This window comes from Lipotes vexillifer, unplaced genomic scaffold (assembly GCF_000442215.2).
Source record: "Lipotes vexillifer unplaced genomic scaffold, Lipotes_vexillifer_v1.1 scaffold1086, whole genome shotgun sequence".
NCBI classification, from domain to species: Eukaryota; Metazoa; Chordata; class Mammalia; order Artiodactyla; family Lipotidae; genus Lipotes; species Lipotes vexillifer.
Window position 1 is genome coordinate 879,306 of NW_006771242.1, and position 15,677 is coordinate 894,982.

The 15,677-nt window shown below is 42.4% G+C and overlaps 1 protein-coding gene across 1 annotated transcript in view; it reads right to left on the minus strand.

Moving 5' to 3' along the window:
• POLA1 (DNA polymerase alpha 1, catalytic subunit) overlaps positions 1-15,677 on the minus strand; it is a 308,279-nt gene that overhangs the window by 8,580 nt on the left and 284,022 nt on the right. The window lies entirely within an intron of this gene.

Below are 15,677 nucleotides of genomic sequence, written 5' to 3' on the forward strand. Positions count from 1 at the left end.
CTAAGGCAAGCCTCCTTCAACACCCTTTCCCTTCTGCACGCTGGGGATGGATGCAGCAACAATTATTCCAAGGGCTCTTGGCCTTTCCTGGCTTCCATGTTTGTTCATGGGTTGTGAACATTCCCTCCCAACTTGTGTATCATGCATCCATAGATGTCATACCCCAAGATGATGAGAATTACATTCTTTATGGAGGAAAAGTGAACATTTTTGATTAATCCAAATCAAACAGGTACTCTGGCAACATAATAATATAATAAATGACTATATATTCCTCTCAGGTTGTTGGACTGAGGCTTCAATATCTCATCATGCGAGCTTATCCACAGGGAAGCTCACAACATGGCAGCTGGTTTCCCTCAGAGTGAGTGAGCAAGAGAGTGAGAGTGCGTGCTCAAGAGAGAAGTCAGACTCTTTTGTAACTTAATCTCAGAAGTGATATCCCATCCCTTTTGTCACTTGGTCCAGCCCACACGCAAAGGAAGAGGGCTACTGCACAAGAGTGATATGGGGATCACTGGGGTGCCATCTTAGAAACGGCCTATCAGAGAGGGTCACTGCCCTGGACAAATGGTGGGAATACAGGAAAACATGAATAAATATATTATTTGCCAACTTGCTGGGCTAACTGACTCAGTGTGGAGTGCCTAGGGAATGGGTGGAAATCTAAGATCTTAAGAAATCTGAGGAAAAGCAGAAAGAGAAAGTCAAAGGCAGACTGTTAAATGACATCAAACTCGTCATCCAAGGAAAATATAAGAAGGTAAATTCTGTATTAGGTAGATTTTTTTGGCTGCTCCGGATTTTATGTTTATGTAAAATGGATGTGGTTTTGAATTTCTGACTCAACAGATACAATCTAAATATTAAAGCAATCCAGCCACTCAAAGAACCAACCACGAAGTCTGAAATACCAATGTTTTCAGGTTATCGGGATTAGCAACCTCTACCTTCTTAAATTCTATGAACTGATATACTGTACTTTCTCTGGGATAAGTTCTTCCATTAAGCTAATATGATTCTGTCTCTTGGAAACCTGAAGACCGTGGCGTACTCCATCCCAGGATGTGACAGTGACACTCTTTAAGTAGGATTCTCTACCAGTTTCAACAGAACTGACCGCATAGGGGATTTCCCTGGTGGTCCAGTGGCTAAGACTCCACGCTCCCAATGCAGGGGGCCTGGGTTCGATCCCGGGGGTCAGGGAACTAGATCCCACATGCTGCAAATAAGACCCGACACAGCCAAATAAATAAATAAATACTAAAAAAAAAAAAAAAGAACTGACCACATATCTTGAAACCTTAGCTGGTTGATCATCAAGACGGCCGCTGTCCCTCTCTATCAACTCTTCTCCCGCATCAAAGACTCTAGGGTTGCCCTGGGGAGGCCGTGGCAGTGCTGGTGGCAGTGCTCCAGCCTACTCAGCAATTTTAATACGGGCATCCTTTCTCTACCGTAACTTACATCAAGGCTCTAAGGAAATTGAGTGTCTTAAGGAAGGAACATTTTCTTAGAGAAAAGCTAAAGGCTCTTGTGAGACTAGGTGGCCTAAGTGAAGCTACTGATAAACACAAGCTGAATGGAATGTAAATTCTCCCTATAGAATTTGGCAAGAATTTGGGAAGTGTGACCTAAAAATTACAGAAGCCTTTCTCTTGAAAGACAGAGTCCCTTTAGGCTTCTTCCTCACAAGGGTGGCCAAGCACTGACCATACTGGCTGACTCCCAAATGGGGTTCTTTACTAGAAGCAGTCAAAAAAATTTTTGGTATTTTATGTTTTATACCTTTCATTGTTATAGGGCAAGGGTTAGCCACTATGGCCTGAAGGCCAAACCCAGGCTGCCACTTGTTTCTATCAATAAAGTTTTAGTGGAACACAGCCATGCCCATTTGTTTCTGAATTGCCCATGGCCACAATGGCGATGCTAAGCAGCTACAATGAAAACAACGCCTTAAGTTAAACAGAGGAGACACGATACCCATGAGGAAACTGGACCAGGAAGCTTTTTGCAAGGCTCGTGCTCTTTCCCCTACACTCAGTGTGGTGGGACACAAAGCGCAACTCGCACTCTCCTACCCCCCAGCCTGCATGATTGAGATTTAGAAATGCACAAGTTCTCCTCAGCACTCTTACAGAACATTTCCCATCTTTGGCCCAGGCAACTGAAAGTCTTTGGAATTTCAGCCCATGTTGATGCAGGATGCTAGAACAAACATGCTCATCTTCCCCCCCGGGGTACAATGCTGATGCCAGGGCATGTAAGGCCAAATGGTTCACTTTATAGATCTAAAATCTGCTCTAATAAAATCTGCTCTAATAAAAATATGAATTCTTATTTCAGTGTGTTCTTTGGTTCTTCTTGGATGAAGGCCAAATGATTAGAGAAAAAAAGATGGAATGAGCACATCAGGGAAGTTCTATTGCACATTCCAGATTCTTCTCAAATAAAGTCCTATTGCATATTCTCAGGTTCTTTTTTGTGGTAAAACTTAAGAAAGTCCTTTTATATGCGCCTTAAAAAAAAGGCTTCTAGCAAGGCATTCTTTTGAGAGAATCTGTTAGTAGTTAGAGACACTCACCATCTCCATGTCAACAAAGAATACACACACTGCTCTGCATTTTTACTATCACAATCCTCAATGTATACTTTTTAATGCTTAGTCCAAAGCTAATTACAAAATGGGTCTGACTGATTTGCAAATTGTTGCTATCCATTTAAAGCTATGTCACATTTAAGACTCAATGATTAAAAGGGAGAGCGGTGTGTCTCTTACACGGTACAGTTCGTGATTAAGTCACTGAATTCTCTGAACCCTCTGACCTCGTTAAGCAGCCTCTAGGCCCTCATTTCCCTCACTTCGCAGAGGGAAGCGGAGAGTTCCAGGGAGGCAGGTAGTGGAGGATGTGACGGAACGACAGAATACCTAAACCACAATTCCACAGAAAAGGTAAATGGTGCTGAGGGAGATGTAACTGCTAGCACAGATGCATCCCACTATGCAGGGAAGCCTCCTTCCCATGTTAAGACAGGACCACTCACACCGGAGAGCACGCAATGTCTTCATTTAGATGGCACTAGCGGATGGGCTGGTTACGAATACTGACCGCATCATTATCAGGGCCTTTTCTTGAATGCTTTAGCTAACATTAAATGTTAAACTAGAAACTGGGGAAAATATGAATCTGAAACATGCTTGACTACAAGCCCAGAAAACCATGATACCAGGTAAAGAACTCTGGACTAACATAAAGCTGAGAACTCGGAGACTCTTGACAGGTGGAGCGTTTGTCTATCTTCATCTCTACAACCAAATGATGACATCCCCCACTGGCAAATTACCCGTGTTTGGGCCTCTCCACTTGTTCATTCAACAAATATTTATTGAGTACCCACAGGGTGTCAAGCACAATTTGGGATGGGGTAGGGGTGAAGGAAGGAATCAAAGACTAAAATCAGTATGACTGCTATACTTCAGGAGCACAGTTTGACATTCTAGCTGGATTTTAAAAAATATGAATAAATAAATACACTACAATTCTATGAACCCACAGGAGAAGCGTGGATTATTAACTCATTCAAGAAATATTTATTGAGTGCCTACTATGTGCCAGATAACTTCTAAGCCCTGGGGATACAGGAATGAACAAGACGGACAAAAATGCCTGCCTTTGGGCTTCCCTGGTGGCGCAGTGGTTGAGAGTCTGCCTGCCGATGCAGGGGATGTGGGTTCGTGCCCCGGTCCAGGAAGATCCCACATGCCGCGGAGCGGCTTTCCCACACTGTGTGAATTTAGCAACAAGAAAAAAAAAAAAAAAAAAAAAAAAAAAAGCCTGCCTCAGCCACCACGGAAGACAGTATGGAGATTCCTCAAAAAATTAACAATAGAAGTACCATATGATCCAGCTATCTCACTTCTATTTACCCAAAGAATACGAAAAGAATACAAAAAGATATATGCACCCCTATGTTCTCACAGCATTATTTACAATAGCCAAGAAAGACAAGGAAACAACCATCAATGGATGAATGGAGAAAGAAGATGTGGTGTGTGTGTGTGTGTGTGTGTGTGTGTGTGTGTGTGTGTGTACAATGGAATACTACTCGGCCATAAAAAAGGGCAAAATCTTGCCATTTGCAACAACATGGATGGATCTTGAGGGTATTATGCTAAGTGAAATAAGTCAGATGGAGAAAGACCATATGATTTTACTCTTATGTGGAATATAACAAACAAACAAAAGAATAAATTTTTAAAATGCCTGCCTTCATAAGGCTTAGAGTCTGATGATATAATAGATATGGTTAACATAGAAAAATCCATTAGAGATAGTATAGAGATAAATAAAACACACATTCTTTAGAAGAAGGGCAGTCCAGAAACCTGAGTTGCTTTTATTATTTTTGCAATAGATCTAATAGGTCACAACTCAATTATTTTGAGCACAGATTATAGGCTATTTACTTAAGCAATTTTAAAAGTCTAAATAAATTCTGTGGAAGTGGAGCAGGCTTGAAGTATAGTGTTACTGCCACCCTCAAAATAGCCCATCCGTTGGCCTTGAATTTAAAAATATGGTTCACTTCAAAATACATCAAATACAACATATACAGCTGCCATCTGTCCTGTAGTCATAGTGGGAGTCCCTTTCATTCACAAGCAAAGGCAGTGGAGGGGGGGAGGGACTCGAGACGGAAGGAGGATAAATTCCATTTGTGCTATTAAGAAAAAAAGTAGAACAGTGAACCCAGTGGTTGAAAAGTGAAGATAAAAAGAAGAAAACAGTAATCTTGCTATAGAAACCAGAGAATTATGTTCTTGCTCTCCCCCCACTTTTTTTTTGCTTTTCACACTGTACAAACTCTAGCACCCCCGAACAACTCACTCTCCTGCTATTTCCAGCACTTTAAAGAAACTTTTCAGCATTTCTGTTTGACACATTTTTTTCAACAGGGAGGTGAAGACAATAAGTAAACAGGTAGTGAAGGGCTATTTAGAGAGCTGGTCAGTCACAGTAATAATAAAGGGAAAAACCCCACCAGAACAGAACATCTATCCTATGTACGGCAGCCACAGACGGCACATGACCTCTGACAAACAGTTTTCAGAGTAATTTTAATGCTACTCTGGATTTAACTTGACTAACTGGTAGCAATTGAGCACATCTCTTTTTTTTCTTTCTTTTTCCTTTTTTGTGGCAGCAGTTATCTAAAATGCTACAATAACAGCATCAAAAGTAGAATGGTGGAAGATTGGTTTTCCATTGTGCTGCTGAACTGGCATAATGCCCACTTTAAAAGCAATTCGCTGCTCATCACTGAAATCTGGCAGACACGACACTAAATGCCTTGAGGAAAAAAAAAGGGACTTGAGAAGGGGGAACCCACTCCAACCACCACGCAAAGGGGGAAAAAAGAGCACCACAGATGATGAATATGGGGAAGAGAAAATTGCCAAATAAAAAGTTGAGCACGGCATGCAGACTCCCAACAGGCTGTACTTAATTTGCTGGAAGAAGATTTTGTCTACAGGTCTGCATTAGGAATAGCAGAACAAAACAAAAGCAAAATATATATTTATGTCTGTCTATTGTTCTGATGAAGCAAAAACCTAGTGAGTTCCATCAATCATTTGTCAAACATGTCTTCCCCGTTTTATTTACCACCAAATATAATGAGTAAATATGTGATAATAAAACTCTTCTTTTTACATGGACATATACAATTTAGCCTCCTGCTAAATACAGGTAATGATTTAGGAAGCTTTCAAAATGTCTTTTTACTGTCAATAAAACTAATTCTATTCCCATTCTCACGTGGAAAAAAAAGGCTTTACAAATGAAAATTCAAATTAAAATTCTGATTATAGTGTAGTGTGACAACACCTGTATTTATAATTTTACTGTCAGCTAGCTTGTAGTGTTTAACAATAGCTCGAAGTAGAAAAGTAATTGGAATTTGTCTGTAACATGCCAGATGACGGCATCGGGAGCTTTGCTACACTACAGCAAAATTTGGTTTGATGGCAAAATAACCTCACGAGATTTCTACACATAAAAGGTTATCAGGGCTGGAGGGGGGAAGGTATCCCAGGGATGGGACCCCTTCCTGAATCTGAAGAATCTGAGAGTTTGCATCTGATGAGTAAAGACCATCATGACCCTGACATGTGCTCCTGGTCTGCTGTCTCCCCTGCAGCCTTGCAAATTGGTGCTGATGCAGTTTAATTTCTAGAGTTCCTCCAGAAAAACAAAGATCAGATAAACAAACAACAACTGAAACCCTGTTGTTTCTAAAACAAACTGATGACTTCATTTAGCTATGAACTTGGCAGAAGCAGGTGGGATGGGGGATCCACCAGCTGATGGGAAGCATACGCGGGGACTGAACGTACCAAGGTGGAGCAGGGCAAGGCCCTCTCAGACGACAAGGAACAGAATGCTTTCCATTTCTCAAAGGCTGCACAGCCAGGAGCGCTACAGATATTTATTCTATTCATTCACTTTCAATAACCACAGATAAATATAGGTACCCACACAGATGCCTAAGATTTGCTATTTATCAAAAGATTAAGAGAAAACTTACACATCCCACTTACACACTTACTGAAGCAATATGGAGAAAAAAAATTATTTAAAGCAGTGTTCTGCTGTCAACTCGAATCTTTCAGAACTCATAAACACACGCTAATCTCCACACACAACTTGCCTTACTCTAGTCTACAAGTGAAAAGCCCATCTTTTTCATTATCCTAAAGATGAAAAAAAAAAAGCCACATACAAAAGAAAAACAGAATGACAGTGATGTTTTAGTTTACACTAGATATGGCAACACACACAAACTGTCAAAACTATGGAATGAAAAAAGCTGTTATCAAGCAACTGTCAAGAGAGTCCTCTGAGATTTGGAAATCTTGTGTTTACTGTAACTACTGCACATTACACAAAGAAAGAAACAGCCCTCTCCTTGCTCTTGCTGCTAAATATCATGCAAGAGAACATAGGCTTCTCCCTTAGTATTTAGATTTTTTTCCCACGTGTGTAATTCTGTGCTTGACAGAGCTGCTCCCCTCCTCCTAGCTTTTCTAACAATATGGCCAAAGTTCAGAGAGAAAACCGAGGTTACATCAAACATTATTTCATTTCGAAAACCATCACTGTCTCATTTCGTGTTGTTAACTGGTTGTCTGTCTATAAGAGTGGAATCTGTTAACATCAAAATGCACAGTCTTCACCTGAATGATTTTCGTGACTTAGAGTTCTACAAAGAGAAGCGTATAGTTGAAAAGGCACAGACACTTACCATAAAATGATTTTAATTCATTACTCTCTCTTTCCATCTCCCTATCAATGCATACCTCGAGAAACCCAAATCCCTAAAGGAAAATTACCATCTAATAAGGGGGAAATATGGGAAAATACAGGGTCCAAATCTCTTCCACAATGCGTGGATATTAGTGATTTGTAGGTCATTTCCCCAACTCAAACTCAACGGGCAAAATTCCCCTTGTAATTGAAGTCAGTACATTTTATTATCCTTGCCAATGAGGCCTTTCTACCTGAACACCAAGGCAGCATCACTCAGTCTGACTCTTAATTCCTGCTCTGAGGCCACGTGCAGAGCAGAGCCTCATCACTAAGAGCAGCAGATTAATGTGAGTGAAAGCACTCTTCAGGTGTTTCCATTTTTATTTTTCATGTTCCCTTTAGATGCAGAATACTCGCCTCCTGACATTCCTCAGGATGGAGAAAAACTGGACAGCAGAACCTTTACTATAAGTGTAATTGCCTGGATTCAGATGAACCATGGGTCAAGTCAAATCGCAAAATAGGTTACTGCAGAAAAAAAAAAATGTTAGCAACAAACAGGCTGACATATAGAACAACAGCCATAACTCTGGACCAAAGAGAGTCCACTGAATTTACTTCTGCACATCTTCCTGGCATCCTTCCCTTCTTGGAGAGCTAATGAGAACATGGGGACGTTACTGATGCACGTGTTGGCCATCTCGGTGGTGACATACAAGAAGTCAACGTGTCTCGAGTGGATCTTGGCTCTAAATAGGTTATAATGGTCGCCCAATGCTTAGAACATACTTATTTTAGGTTTCAGTGACCTGGTATGACTCAGTAACAGAAAAGGTCAGTCAAATTTTAACCTGAGGTAAAAATGGTTGAACAGTGATGTCAGTTTTATAAAAATGAACACGACTGGCTAGTAAAGAAAATCTGAATTCTTCTAAAGCTCTTATGTAAACTTTTATGATTTTTAAAGTATCCCTCAATTATTAATAAAGGGAAAAGGAGGAATATTGACATGTTTTATCACTTGCATTCTCTAGTACTATTTTAGGGTAAGTGGCCAATTTACATCCTTTTCATGCAATGAAAATCAAGTTTTATGCAATTATCTTAATACCAACCAGTTCTCTGCTAATAATATTTTATTTGAGGTAAATAGTGAAGATTTTTTTCCCTTAGTCTAGTGACATTTTGGCAAGTTTTATGTGGAAAAAAGAGCTATAAGTTGGTGAAGTTATGGCAACTGGTCCATTAAGGAAGTTTGGGAACATGTGCAACAAAGTTGGGGACAGTACTTCTAGTTATTCACGTGCTTTACAAACCATTAGTATTGTGCACATAAGTAGCTAAGTTTAAAATGTGCTCTACAGCTAGACTGTTTGGGTTTGAATCCTGACTCTGCCATCCACTTGCTATGTTACCTTGAGCAGGTTTCTTAATATCTTTGTACCTCCATCTTCTCATCTGTAACACAGGGATAACAGCAGTGCCTACTTCATAAGGTTGTTCCGGGAATTCAGTTAAAACACAGAACACGCTTACCACAGTATCTGGGGCTCAGTGTACTCAATAAATGTTAACTATTATTGTTACTATTTGCATACTTAGTAACTATACTATACTTTGAATTATGGGTCTCATCTAAAATCTAATCAAAACGGGAAAGAGACACAGAAAGAACTACTTCCCATCATATGTGACCCACGTGGAATAGGGCGCACAAAGACCTCTGCCAACCTCCTCTATTCCATATTTTGAGGCCTTTGGATTTCGTGAATGTTCACATGGTAGTACAGATTTAAGTGGAAATATCTTTCTTAACTGTAATAAAGAACAAAGAAGGAAGCTTTGTTTACAAATATGTATCTATATATATCTATCTATATCTATCTATCTATGGCCGTGCCACGCGGCTTGTGGGTTCTTAGTTCCCCAACCAGGGATTGAATGCGGGCCACAGCAGTGACAACACAGAATCCTATCCACTGGACCACCAGGGAATTTCCCAAATATTTATATTTTGAATTCTTAGAACATAAATATGGACAAAATTCAAACTGCACAAAAAAGCATGCAATGAAAACTCCCAAATTTCTGGTTAAAGGTGGCACACTAAATACATATATTTAGCTCCATGAACTCCTAAATCTCCACTAAAATTACAGTAAAGGATTTTTTTAAAGGCATAATAAACTCCAAGGAAGAGGAAGACAGGAATGGAGGTGCCAAAAGCAAAAGTCAGAAAACAGAAGGACAAGAGGCAATTTACTTAACAGATCTTAGAAGGCAGAATTCCAAGCAGGCAGTAGGGAGAGTTGAAAAGGAACCTGGTTCATTCCACAGAACTCCCAAGGGCTTGTGAACTGGTGTCCCAAGATTATCTCTAGAAGAACAGATGAAGGGTGTCCTTAGAAAATTGGCTGAAGTAGGTTTCAGAAACAGGCCCCAGATATCCACCTTCATTCTGGCAGAAGGCTTATTCGCTGGTGAGGGTCTCTGAAATGAAGGGGACAATGGGCCTATACTGGATGTTGAGACCCTGAGTTCCCTTTCCTCCCAGATGCTGGCAGCCAGCCTCATCCCTCCCCTCCCACCCCTGCCCAAGGTAGGAGACTGGAAAAGTCTACTCTGGGGAATCGACCAGCCCACGAGAAAAAACACTCCAGTTACTGACATATTTCATCCATGAAAGAAGAACACTTGGGGAAGAAGGAAAAGTTCTTAGAGGTTGAAAGCATAATAGCAGAAAGAAAAAACGTAACTGGAAACGATGAGGAGGTAATCAGAGAAGAAATTCAAGAAAATTTCCCAGAACTGGAGGGCTTGCCTTTTCAGATGGAAAGTGCCCAGCAACAGGAGTGAAAACTGCTCGAGACCAAGACACACCATCGTGAACGTGGCCATGACTAGGTGCACGGGAGATGCTACAAGTTTCTAAACAGGAACCAGCGATTTAAGAAGGTCACATATAGAAAGGATTAGGAATCTAAAAGGCTTTCAAAAAAGACAGAAGAATAATGTTGCCAAAATTCTGAAGGAAACTGAGTTCCAGCCTAGAATTCTCTAACTATTGATTCGATTATGGGGCGGATTAAGAACATTTTAAGACAAGCAAGGTCTCAACACTTTATCTGCCATGGACCCTTTCTCAGAAGCTACTGGAAGAGATACTTACTCTACCTCTCCCCAAAAGAGGAGCAGTTACCAGAATCTAGGACACGAGCACTCTGAAATAAGTGCTAAGTGAAGGCGATGCCCAGATGAGGGTAAGGGGAGCGCCCCAGGATAACAGCTGTGCATCAGGCCATGACAGCCATCGGCCCAGAATACCGGGTATGCTTGAACTGGATTAAGAGCAGGTTTAGATAACCAGGAGAAGGTCTGGTATATATAAATACTGACTGCTGAGCTGTCAGAATCCTGATAACTGCCTTGTGAGCATGGGGTGGAGGAGGGAGCAGGAGGCAGCGTGTGTGGTGGGGGTGGGAGCTGTCCACTGTCGAAGCGACCAGATACTGCACTCTGTGCCAGTTGTTCAGAGATAAGGAGGAAACACTAGCAGAGGCGGCAGCAGGATGAGTTACGAGTGGCTGCTTTTGACGTCTGGGGAAGGGGAACGCTATGGGAAAAGGAACTGCTTTTGGTAAGCAGCCAAACTGAATTTTTGATATGAGAAATTATGTGCATTTTTTTTTGAAGTTTTTGTTTTGTTTTGTTTTGGTTTTTTTTGCGGTACGCGGGCCTCTCACCGCTGCGGCCCCTCCCGCCGCGGAGCACAGGCCCCGGACGCGCAGGCCCAGCGGCCACGGCCCACGGGCCCAGCCGCTCCGCCGCACGCGGGATCCTCCCGGACCGGGGCATGAACCCGCGCGCCCTACGTCGGCAGGCGGACCCCCAACCACTGCGCCACCAGGGAAGCCCAATTATGTGCATTTTTAACGGACAAGATTCAAGAACCAACCAACCAACAAAAAGTCTCCCATCCACGCCATGCCCCTTCTCAGAAGCAATCATTTTTGCCCCTGTCTGTGCCTGTCCAGGAATTTTGGGAAGCTTTATTAATGTGTCACAGTGGCAGGAAAACCTTGGCTGTCTGGAACTCTTAGGGTAGCTGAGTTTGCTGAGAAGGCGGAAGTTGATTATGTGAATTATGGGAACTTTTAAAGGAAACTTTTGTAAAGTTTCTCAAATTCAGGATGCTGACCTCTTTCTTGAAAACTGTTGAACCCTGTTTCCCGTGAGGACCTGGAATGGCAGCAGTCCATATAGAGGCTGACAACAGCGGTGCTGGAACTTGCTTTCTTGGAACACATCCCAATTTCAGCTTGCTTTTGGGCCAGATCACTTCCCCAAAATGGCCTAGTGATGCTTTTTTGGCTGTGTAACTCTCAAGGGCAAGGCTTCTTAAGTACTTTCATACCAACGACCTCTTTGGCAGTCTACTAAATAAAGCCCATGAACCCCTCCTCAGAATGTTTTCAAATAGGTTTAATAAAACACATAGGATTACAAAGGAACGCAATTACACTGAAATACATTTATCAAAATATTTAAAGAACATATTTATGGTAAGTAGTATATGCACTTTCTTAATAGCATTAACAACAAGATCTAATGCTGTAATGACTGCAATTTCAAAGCAATGATGAGTATAAAATTATATTTTAGGTGTCTGCAGCAACTGTAACGTCATCTGAAAATAACCCTGACTTCTGTTGGTGACAACAAACATCATAGATTCTGCTACTGATACCACTGTAGTTTGAGGTCTCCATGCATAATTGAAAGGAAGGCTAAATTTTTTTTCCCATTCAGGTTCACAGACCCCCTCATTCTAGAGCAACTGTTCTTAAAGTGTGGGCCAGGTACTCCTGGGGGCTGGGGTGACTTGAGCCCCTTTCAGGGGTCCTTGAGGTCAAAATTTTTTCAAAATTATACTCAGACCTTATTTGTGTTTTTCACTCTCACTCTGAGTCTACGGTGGGGTTTCCAGGGACTACAAGATGTATGATGCTGCCATGGACTGAATGCAGAAGTATATATTTGAAATCAGCTGTCTTCTGTTAAGCCAGATATTGAACAGATTTGCCAACATTCAAAATGCTGCTCTTTTCTCACAATTTTGTTTTGGGTGGGGGAATATAGTTATTTTCATAAAATAGGTTTCTGTGTTGACATACTTGAGTTTATTATTGCTATTTTAAAGTGATTTTAGGGCCCTCAATACTTTTTAAGCATGTAAAGGAGTCCCCAGACCCCAAGTCTGAAAACTGCTGTTCTACAGCAAGGGAACACAGCTGCCTTTCTATAAAATCAGTGACCCAAAGACCGAGGCTGCTTTCATCATGCCCAGAAGATCATCATTGCGTTTACTTCTCCTGGTGGCCTTTGACTTGACAAAATACTACCTAGGGTCTCCTCAGCATTTAGCACAATGGCCCCAGACCTTCCTCAGCAGCTCACCCATCCACGTCCATCTCACTAGCCCTAACTTAGGATTTCTTAACTTACTGACATTGTGGTTAATTCTCTGCTGTGACGGCCATCCTGGGTCTATTGTAGGATGTTCACCAGCATCCCTGGCCTCTACCCAGTAGACGCCAGTAGCACCCTTCCCCGGAGTTGTGAAAATCAAACATGTCTCCAGATTTTGCCAAACATCCCCTGGAAGGCAAAGATCATCCCTGGTTTGGAACCACTGTCCTAAGTGCACTCACGAAGGATAACCACCCCTCTGTTAGACCGGCTCACTCTTCACATGTGTCCAATAAATAGTAAGACTCCTCCTCAGGGTGAGAATTTTTCCTGTCATTCAACTGTTAAGTGGCTATTTTTCTTTAAAAAAAAATGAAATACCCACTTTCCTAGGTGGGTGGGGATTTAACGGGAAAAAAGAAAGGATGAACGATGATGAACAGTGAGCTACTCAAGAGAATATGGGGCTAGGAAAAATAATTCAAACCTTGAATTCATGATATCTTTGCTCTGAAATGGGCTGAGAACTAGAGGCGTCCCCAAGAACAGGAAACAGTAGCCTAGCTGGGGTGCGCCTGGGTCTGATGAGGAAAACGGGACATGTAGCTTTGCTTTGGGTCAGTGGCTCCCAGGGAGGACTCCTGACTGTGAGGAGATCATGGAGAAGCCAGTTCAGAATAATCAGAGGGGAGAGCCTGCCTTTCTATTTGGTGGATGAACATACTTCAGGCAAATGCAAGAGGCTGGAGAGGGAGCAGGTTACTGCAGGCTCTACATTCTTTGGAGATCTCCAGAAAAAGGGAAGACCCTCCACATGTGTCAGGACAAAGGCCAAGATAGGCCAAGAAAGGCCAAGATAGGCCTCAACTCGGAAGGCTCGGATCCAGGTATAAAACTTGTAAGAAGTTTCTCGTTATGATTACAGACTCCACCAGATCCATGAGCAGACCTCACCCATGTCTTCCTCAGGGCAAGTCCAAGTTTCTTTGTCTAGGGTCCCTTCTCTAATATTCAAGCCAGAACTGGGTGATGGAAGCAAAAATGATGAGGAACTGAGAACCTTGTCAACTATGCCAGCTAAGTGTCAACAGACAGGCTAACTGTTGTTGAAAGAAAAGTGGGACTAATCCTGGAAGCCTACTTGTTTTTATAGATGCCTTGGTTTCTCAGGAAAGACTGAGAGACTGACAGAAAGTCCCTCTAAGTCAGGAGGGAAAGGGACCGAGCTGTTGTGCAAGACAGGAGCCAAGATGCACGTGGGGAGTAGGCCAGGTGGCCACCCAGGCTCTGGGCCAGCTGCCTTTCTGGCCTTGGGGTCTGAGAGTCTCTGGACCCTCATAACAAACTCCCCTTTCAGTCCAGTATGGTTCCTGATAGAGATCTCTACTAAAACTCGAGGGACAGCGGTGGTCCAACAAGAGCAGGTGCTCAGAAAAGAGATGAGAGAGCCAGGAGGAAAGAGGGAAGCGGAAAGGAAAGCATCTGGGCTGGGTTATGGACATGCACCCCCAGTTCATGGACTTGCCGCAGAGCTTTGCAAGCGGAAGGGAGGGTCCTTTCCAAAGTCAGAAAATTCACCACCATCAGAAGTCTTGCTGGAGACCTGATACCAGCTCATAATTTTCTCTGAATATTTCTTCTGAATATTTTATCTTCAGCACACTTTCAGGTTCTAGTAACTTTAAAAATTATATCCTGAGTATTGCCCACATGACAGATTTCCTTTTTTCATGAAATCCCTCCAACTACCTTTCAAATCCTGAATAATACCTTGGTCCATGTATTAGAGTAGCGAGGTAACGCTAAGGGCGCGGTGAACATACTACAGTGAACCTGTCACCACTGTTGTATCTCACTGGAGATAATAAAACCACCAATCTGAACATACTCTGGTAGAAGTTGAGAGCATTTTGCGCATCAAGCCACACCTTTTCACAGTTTTGATGAGCAGCAGATAGAAGACAGGCACCCTGGTTTCACTCCCCCGAGGCCCACAAGCACGACAGTCTGGGCTTAAGTGTCCTGTGCATTATGGGGTGTACCGAATTGTAGAGGGGAGGGTTCAGAGCAGATGGAGGCTCTCTTCCCAGCTGTGGGGCATCACACAGTGGAGAGGGTGCCACACTGAGCCCTGATGACCAGAAAAGGCACGTGTTGAAGTCACAGGATCGCTACGATGGTCATGAACCTCTTGGGCTAATCTATGCATACGGGGTTTGCGTGCCTGTGGCACCCCAAATGCTCGTGTTCTATTACCTATGGGGAGAAATGAAGGACATTTCTCTTTTGTTTTCAAAAATCTAAAACAAAGACCTTAATATTTACTGTTTGGGTGGACAATGGCTGCACCTTGCTTGGTCTGAGTTTCCGATGCTGCACGTGTGGCTGGAATGTCAAGGGGTCTCTTCTCTTGTCTTCGTCTGTCTCACCCTGTTCCTCAGGCAAGGGCTTGACAGAGGGGCCCTTACAGGCTGGTCCGCTTTCCCCACAGTGGGACACAGTCAAGTTTCTGTTTGCCCAGTTAAGTGGCTTTAACTCAAACTAGTTTTAACGAAATGAAACCTCTCAAAATGGTCTTTCAAAAGATTCTTGGGAAAAAAGGCCTGGACTGAAGATACCGTTCACACGTATTTCAAAAGTACTGCTTCTCATCCTTCTCCACTTAAGAATTGATCTTTTGTGCTTGTTCCATAGGATACACCACACAGGGGGAGCAAACTCATGCTCTTTCAAATGACCTACATATCTATAATTAAATATATAAGGTCAGAGATTTTGGTTAAAAAAAAAATGCTCGAGTATGAAGTCAAAAAAGTTCAGGGAGCCCTGTTCCCAGCATAGAAGCGCATGGTATTCTGGTTCAACTCCTCCCTGCAGGGATGAACTCTGTTGTGAGAG